The sequence below is a fragment of the Protomyctophum bolini genome, assembly GCF_963924005.1.
Source record: "Protomyctophum bolini genome assembly, chromosome: 4".
In the NCBI taxonomy this organism is placed as follows: Eukaryota; Metazoa; Chordata; class Actinopteri; order Myctophiformes; family Myctophidae; genus Protomyctophum; species Protomyctophum bolini.
In genome coordinates, this window is record NC_137865.1 from 47,233,293 (window position 1) to 47,241,105 (window position 7,813).

The window sequence follows — 7,813 nt, forward strand, 5'->3', positions numbered from 1 at the left end:
AACGCCTTATTGCATTCTGTGGAACCGAGTCAAACTATATTGTGTATATACGTAGTGTATATCTTGTACGTCAGCTATTACAAATCATCTTCTAATGGAGGTCCCTGGCACGCTGTTTTCAGATGGGGGGTCGGCAGTCATAATTATGATAGATAGAGTTTTTATTAAAGTGTCCTACGTCATAGGATGCCCAGCCCGCACGGGCTTACAAGACACTCACAACATTGTACATATATATAATGATACATATACACAAATATACAGAACACGGATACATCGTTCTCCAACGTAACTGCCATGCCTTCTCTATGAGTTTTTCAAAAAACAAAAACTTCATTACTGAACAACCAATTTAACATAAAACGTCTCAGACATCCAAAACAGATCGGGGGTTCTTATCCTGATTTTTTTTTTTTCTTCAAATAAATAGTTTCTTAAATCATGGTATCAGTCATGATACCATGACAAGCATTATGATAATTCATAATATTATAAGTCATATGCATGTCAGTTCGTGGGTTCGTGGGACATGGAGATGTTTGAGAACGACCGTTCTGGTTGGTGTTTCTGGGGCAATACAGAATTCAGGGGAAATGGCAGATTGTCATGCCTTGTTGAGCCTGTAAAATCGTCCCTTTGGCAGATTGTCATGCCTTGTTGAGCCTGTAAAATCGTCTCTTTGGCAGATTGTCATGCCTTGTTGAGCCTGTAAAATCGTCTCTTTGGCAGATTGTCATGCCTTGTGAGCCTGTAAGATCGGCTCTCTTTGGCGAAGAGATTTGGTGGTGGGAGAGAAAAGTGAATTATTCCCCGTTCATTTTCTCCATAGGCTTTTCAAAAAAGTATTTATTTAAAGTGGCCGAACAAATAATTACAAAGAAGAAAAACAACAACAACAAAGTGTTGTAAGTAACCTGCCATTTTCTTCTTCTTTCTAATTATTTGTTCGGCCCCGAAAAAAATGTGTTTGTTGTCATGATTTGTCACGACTCGAGTTGGCTTTGTCCGCGGCGTAAACGTCTTTCAATAAATACTTTTTGAAATGTCTATGGAGGAGAATAAACGGGGAATCATTTCCTGGGCCCTGCCTGGTAGGGGGGCGGGACTGCAGCGCTCTATAGGTCGCGGTCAGCTAAAAGTAGTAGTGCTTTTAACCCATTCTGAACGGGAACCCGTTTTGGTGTTAGCATCATGTTATGCTTTAAGCTATTGAAAAATAGCAGATCTACAAGCTCATAGCGCGCCACCGAGTGGCGCGCTATGAGCTTGTAGGTCTGCTATTTTTGAAAAATCGAAGAACGACTGACATTTCTAGAATCTGATCTCAGGTCAGAATGGGTTAATCAGACCAGCGTGTGTCCAGTGGAAACCTCGCATGAATCTGATTTCAGGTCAGAATGGGTTAAAAGGCGTTCCCGTGGTGTTACACGGTCAGATGTTGGGACTTCTTTCTCCTCGTTTGATGCTGGGCTGCACTGCCTCATTATTATAATTCACGGGAACCGTACTTTAGAAATAAGGCAAGTACTCGGTGGCGTAAATATCGACGGTGCAACCGGTGCGATGCACCGAGGCCCAGCGCCCCCAAGGGGCCCCCAGGGCCCCTGAGGCCCAGCGCCCCCTAGGGGCCCATGAAAGGGGAAGAAGAAGAGAGAGAGAAGCCTGTTTTCAGGGGCTATCGGTCACAGGAAGAGTAACACCAAGGATTTGTCAGTGATGTCACTGACTGACTGGTTTATAAACCGCTTCAAGTCCATACAACACTACCGTGTTGCGTAACAGTGACATCACTGTCCACTCCTTGTTATCTTTACCACCTTGTTTCAACGCGTGTGTGTGTTCTGTGTTCATGGCGCGCTGTGCTGCGCTGCGCTGCCTGTCAGCAGCACAACAAGCTCCGCTGTAGACTAGTATTTTGTCACGTTCCGTCGCCCTAATGAAACACCAGATGGGATTATTTATTATGTCATGTCAGCAGTCCGCTTGGGTACAGTTGAAAGACGGCGTTTGGTACAATGAAGCGCGACTATGAAGGAAAATGACGCGCGCTAACGCTGTTTCACACAACTAAGCGCAAAGCGGTTTGCGCCGCGGACAGAAGACGCTGTGCGGCGGTGTGTGTGTGTGTGTGTGCGCAGCTGGTTTTTAGACGGCTGGTGGATGCCGGGAATTAAGCTCCACCTCCGCGGACGATTGGCGCGTTTGAGGAGATCGAGCGCTTCTGGGAAATCTGGCCGCCGTCGTGCAAGTCGTCCGCGGAAGTGGAGCTTCTGTTCCATCCACCAGCGGTCTAAAAAACTGTGCGCGGCTCTTTAGATAGTGTGGCAGCACCTTAACCCATTCTGACCTGAGATCAGATTCATACGAGGTTTCCACTGGACACACACTGGTCTGATTAACCCATTCTGACCTGAGATCAGATTCTAAAAATGTCAGTCGTTCTTCGATTTTTCATAAAATAGCAGACCTACAAGCTCGTAGCGCGCCACTCGGTGGCGCGCTATGAGCTTGTAGATCTGCTATTTTTCAATAGCTAAAGCATAACATGATGCTAACACCCAAAATGGGTTCCCGTTCAGAATGGGTTAAAGCTCACCCAGGCCCTAGCCACTCCTTCCTTTAGATTTTTCCTTTTTGATTTTTGAGACGCATTTCGATTTTAATTTAACCCTTTTTTTATTGCTACTAAAGTAAGTGTGGCCCAAACGTGTCCACCTTGACCACCTATTGTGGGAGGCGGTGGTGCGCTTGATCGGATCGCAATTTACACTGACATTTTAATGCATTTTATAGTGATTTACAAAGCGATCGCGCCCGCCAGCCAGGGCAGGACGTGTAAATTCCAAGATGTAAAAGTGGGAAAACTCCATTCCCGGAAGGAATCATGCTGTTTTGTTGGATCTGTATGTTGGACTAATGATGACAATGCTGGGTGGACTTGGTGGATCATCTTTTTTGTTTTTTTTGTGTGTTTTTCTTTAAATTTGTTCTAGTTATGTGAATGTAACTTCATAGACCCTGCAGGCGTCCGTATCTTGGGCATGTGATTATTATAGGTGAGGATTAATTCATACACACAACATACTGTACGTTGTATGCCAGACAGTGTTGCACGGCGAAAATAACCTGTTTCTGTGAGCTTTTAGATGGGCTACTTTCGTTGCATGCCGGTTAGAGCCGGTTAGAGCCGGTTTGGGGTCGTGTAGTTACGTGGCCGTGATGCAACTTAATTAACCCATTCTGACCTGAGATCAGATTCTAAAAAAACGTCTTCTACATCCTGACAGTTTTCTGAATAAGCTATGTCGTTCTTCGATTTTTCAAAAATAGCAAACCTACAAGCTTCGGGGATCTGTAGATTGTAGATTGTGGATCTGCTATTTTTCCAATAGCTAAAGCATAGCATACACCAACACCAACATAGCATACACCAACACCAAAAGGGGTTCCCGTCCAGAATGGGTTTTAACCCATTCTGACCTGAGATCAGATTCATACGAGGTTTCCACTGGACAGACACTGGTCTCATTAACCCACTTCTGACCTGAGATCAGATTCTAAAAATGTCAGTCGCTCTTCGATTTTTCAAAAATAGCAGACCTACAAGCTCGTAGCGCGCCACTCGGTGGCGCGCTATGAGCTTGTAGATCTGCTATTTTTCAATAGCTAAAGCATAACATGATGCTAACACCAAAATGGGTTCCCGCCCAGAATGGGTTTTAAACTACTGTATAGGCAAGATATATTCAATAGAGAAAACGTTGAAGATTAGAAACCGATTATTCAAATCTATTATCGTCATTGACTCAGTGTTACTCTTTCAGCTGGTGAACAGACGCAAAACAAAGGAGATTCTGACACTATTTGCAACATGTAAGAAAACCTTGTACAGAATTGTATTTATTTTGAATTAAAAATTAATTTGTTTAATTTGATTCATTTAAAGTATCATTTCAAAACTGTCCCAATAAGTATCTCGACAATCTCGTTGTCTTCGGCCTCTGACGGAAAGAACGCATGCTTGTTGTCGTTCTCGTTTGTTAAAGTCAAAGAGTGTCTTTTCGATGACTCCCTGCGTCTTTCAGATATGGCTCCATTGATTATTTCTTTATTTTTTATTTTTATACCATTTGAATCAGAAAGAAGATCCAAACTGGATCCGTGGATCAGCATTTTCAAATTGTAATCAACAGGAAGGTACCTTTTTTTTTTATTAATTATATAAAACAATCACACCCTTGTGAACTGAGTGGTGCAACTCTCCTCTCCCCCTGCACCCCCCCCTCCCTCCCTCTCATTAGCAGACAACAGTGCAGCACTATCTATCTCTCTCTCTGTTTCTGGCACAACAGCACCACTTTTTCCCCTACTGGTACTCATAGTCACATGGGTTAACACAGACATAGTTGTTCCTTATTGGAGTGGTTGCACCACTCAAAAAACCTAAACATGTTTATTTTTTTCTGTACAATGTTATACATTTATAATCAACAGAAACTATTGGAAGACATACCGCCAATATGTGTGCAGTTACATCATGGCAACTTGACGACTACACAACCAGCCTGAGCTAATCGCGCAGAACTACGTGGATATGCAACGGAATTGCAATTCCGCAGAATACTTACACGACTAGAAAAGCCCCAACATCCGTACATATACACGACTACTGACGCGTGTCGTGGCTTTCACAAACACGGAAGTGCCACCTCGTCACCGTGGCGCAACGCTCGACGCGGCAACTCGCGTCGTCGTCTTTGGGAGGCATTTGTGTCGGGGGACGGATTTTGGGGGTTTTGCACGGAATTGCTATTCCGTGCATTTAGCTACGAGAGTAACTACGGATGAGCTCTTTTTTTTGGTCACCCGAATCCGCGTGTTCATATTTATAATCCGCCCCGTTATCCGACCGCGTTAATGAATTATTCCAGGTTATAAATCCCGCTATTGTGGATTGCGAGATTTTCCTGAAATGTTTTAAAAGCTATACTGTACATTTATTTCCCGCATTATTTCACCCGCGGTTTATCCAATATTAATTTATAGTATATTTCAATGACCCAAATCCACCCTAAACTGCGGCCATACGCAGGTCTCTTCTTAAAGGACCACTTCACCACTTTTCAACCTATCTTCATATAATAGATCCTCACTAATAATCATGAAAAAATGCCACGATTTTTTTTCTACTCTAGTCTGTGTCTCATCGGACTGCTGTGGGCAGTTTAGAAACTGTCTTCCAGTGACGACATAATTAGGCAGATTTATTATTAAAATAAATTGCACTTTTTTTTTTCATGATTATTAGTGAGGATGATCATCATATGAAGATAGGTTGTGAAGTGGTCCTTTAATATCTGCGTATTTCTGCACGATGAGGTTGACACGACTCAAAGGAACCTCTACCAAAGTGTGATTGTGGTTTCAAGGCTTATTGTTGGCAGAAAGTGAACCTTTGCCGTGTCTGTTCTGTACAGTAAATACGAAGCACTGAGAACTAGCGTGTGTGCTCTGTACAGTATGTTTTCTGTACCGTGTGTGTTCTGTTCTGTACTGTATATACGAAGCACTGGTCACTAGCGCGATGACCACCACGGATGAGACACACGTTTCACATTTGTGTTCCTCATGTGTTGTCATGTTTTTATTTTCCATAACGCAAAGTGCAGTAACAGTCTGTGTATATTTGAACCGCCTGAAGAGATGAGATGTCTCTCTGCATACATATTTATTTTATTGAAAAGTGTATAATCAATCCTTTTGTTATGATGACTGACGGCACAGAGACAGAGATTCTCAGCCTCCCGATTTAAAAATAAATGAGTATGAGAAATGGTCTCTAACTTACCTATAACATAACATAACATGAATTAGTTTTGTTGAATGTTTTTATTACAATGTCAAAAATATTATATTATATTATTTTGTCTCCCGAGGGAGAAATTTGGTTGACTGGTGACTGATTGATTAAAAGAGCCTTTCAGCTCAAACACACAATACAAATGCAATACAAATACAAAGTCATATTATACAAATAACTACGAATTCCATTTTCCTCTCTCTCTATTTCCTATTCCAAGTGTGTTTTTCTTATAGTATGGAACGCCAGTGCTGCTGTTTTCAACAATGGGATAATACTTTTTTGGGTGAGTACAGATGTTGTTGAGCTGGTTATTGTGAAAGTAGCTCTCAAGTCAAAAAGATGTGGGCACCCCTCCCTCCCTATCAGCTAGTGGTTTCAGAGCTCAGCAAACGCTGAGAACCTCTGATCCATTCCGATCCCACGGTTTGGGGTTAACCGTATGTTGTTGTCTTCATGTTGACTGATATACTGACAGTATCAGCGAGCAGACACATGCCATTTAGATGAGAAGACAATCAGCCTCAGGTCTTAATGGTTGTTGTTGTTGTGTTAAAGCTATGTTCAGTGATTTCACTTAATTCAAATATCACTTGTTTTGTTGTGATAATCCTCCCTGCTGTAGAGTGCGCTGCTGACCATATAAGGAGTTCCTCCCCAGTCCCCAGTTAACACCTGGGGTAAAAAAAACAAAAAACGTAGGTTTAGCTTTTGGCTATAGGTAGACCAGCCATCATTCAATCAGGATAGAAATGGGCCTTCCGCCAATCATGATCGAGCGGGGGTGGCGGGCCTTGGTGTGTGCGCTGTTGGCCTGTTGCGTGTGTGTGTGTGTGTGTGTGTGTGTGTGTGTGTGTGTGTGTGTGTGTGTGTGTGTGTGTGTTTGTGTGTCTGCGCTGTAGAGCGTGCATGTGTACATCTTGTTACCGGGGCGGACCGTTTGTTTTCTCCAAATCACTGAATGCTCCTTTAACTTGGAACGGCAAGCTGTCTCCCAACTACATGGGCCAAGATCAGCAGTGGTGATTGATTAATCAGAACCACATTCCTTTAGGCATTTAATTTCACACGTTCTATTTTTTGTTGATATTACCCTGCGACCAAAGTCGTAAATTAAGGGGGTAACTTTGCAGTGGTTTTCCCCCCACACACTGTGTGTGGAACGCCCTGCCCTTGGCGATAAAACATGCTGAGTCGGTTGGCAGTTTTCAGAATTCATTAAAAACATTTATTTTTCATACGAAAGGAAAGGTACCATGTTTACCCAGGGTAACTGGACTAAGCTCAATAACTTGTTTACAGCCAGGCCCTGCTCATAGAACATTTCATGGTAGGGGTTCAATGCCTTGCTCAAGGGCACTTCAGCGGTGGTAAATTTAACGTGCCGGTCCGGTGATACGAACTAGCGACCTTCCGATATCAAGACCGCTCCGCAAACCGTTCGGCCACCGCTGCCCAATGTAACTATATCAATAAAGGCACAAATGCCAAAAACTAATCTAAAATAAAGGTGCTTTATAAAAAAAACAATTAGGCCTACTTACTTACTTACATACTATACTTGCGGGGACATTTGGCTGTGACAAATAAAAATGTAACGTCGAGTCTACACTTTTAAATAAGTCGCTTGATTCAGGGGCATTATTTGGGGGTCTCGGGGTGTGGCCCCCTAGAGTTCACATTCAACCTGCAATTGATTTAGACGATCTCGTCTGATTTCAGATGATCTCAATCCAGATTAATCTGATTTCAGATTATCTCAATCCACGCCAATCTATATGCAATTATTCATCGAGACTGCATGTGACAAATCAAAGATTAGCTGTTTTGAAACACGCACTCATGCACGCACACACAAGTTAGTAACACACATTTGATGACTGAAATGTGTATAGGGTTGAAGTGGTAAATGTATGTTTTGTAATAATAATCAAGAAGTAGCTAAATGTAGTA

At 42.6% G+C, this 7,813-nt stretch overlaps 1 long non-coding RNA gene across 1 annotated transcript; it reads right to left on the bottom strand.

Annotated features, from left to right (window-relative positions):
- Window positions 1–148: 148 nt before the first annotated feature.
- Window positions 149–5,802, bottom strand: LOC308313774. The gene is made up of 3 exons (XR_013963914.1): window positions 4,359–5,802; window positions 3,891–4,258; window positions 149–3,860 (listed from the first exon to the last, which is right to left on the bottom strand). It is a non-coding gene; the product is annotated as an uncharacterized lncRNA (long non-coding RNA).
- Window positions 5,803–7,813: the final 2,011 nt, after the last annotated feature.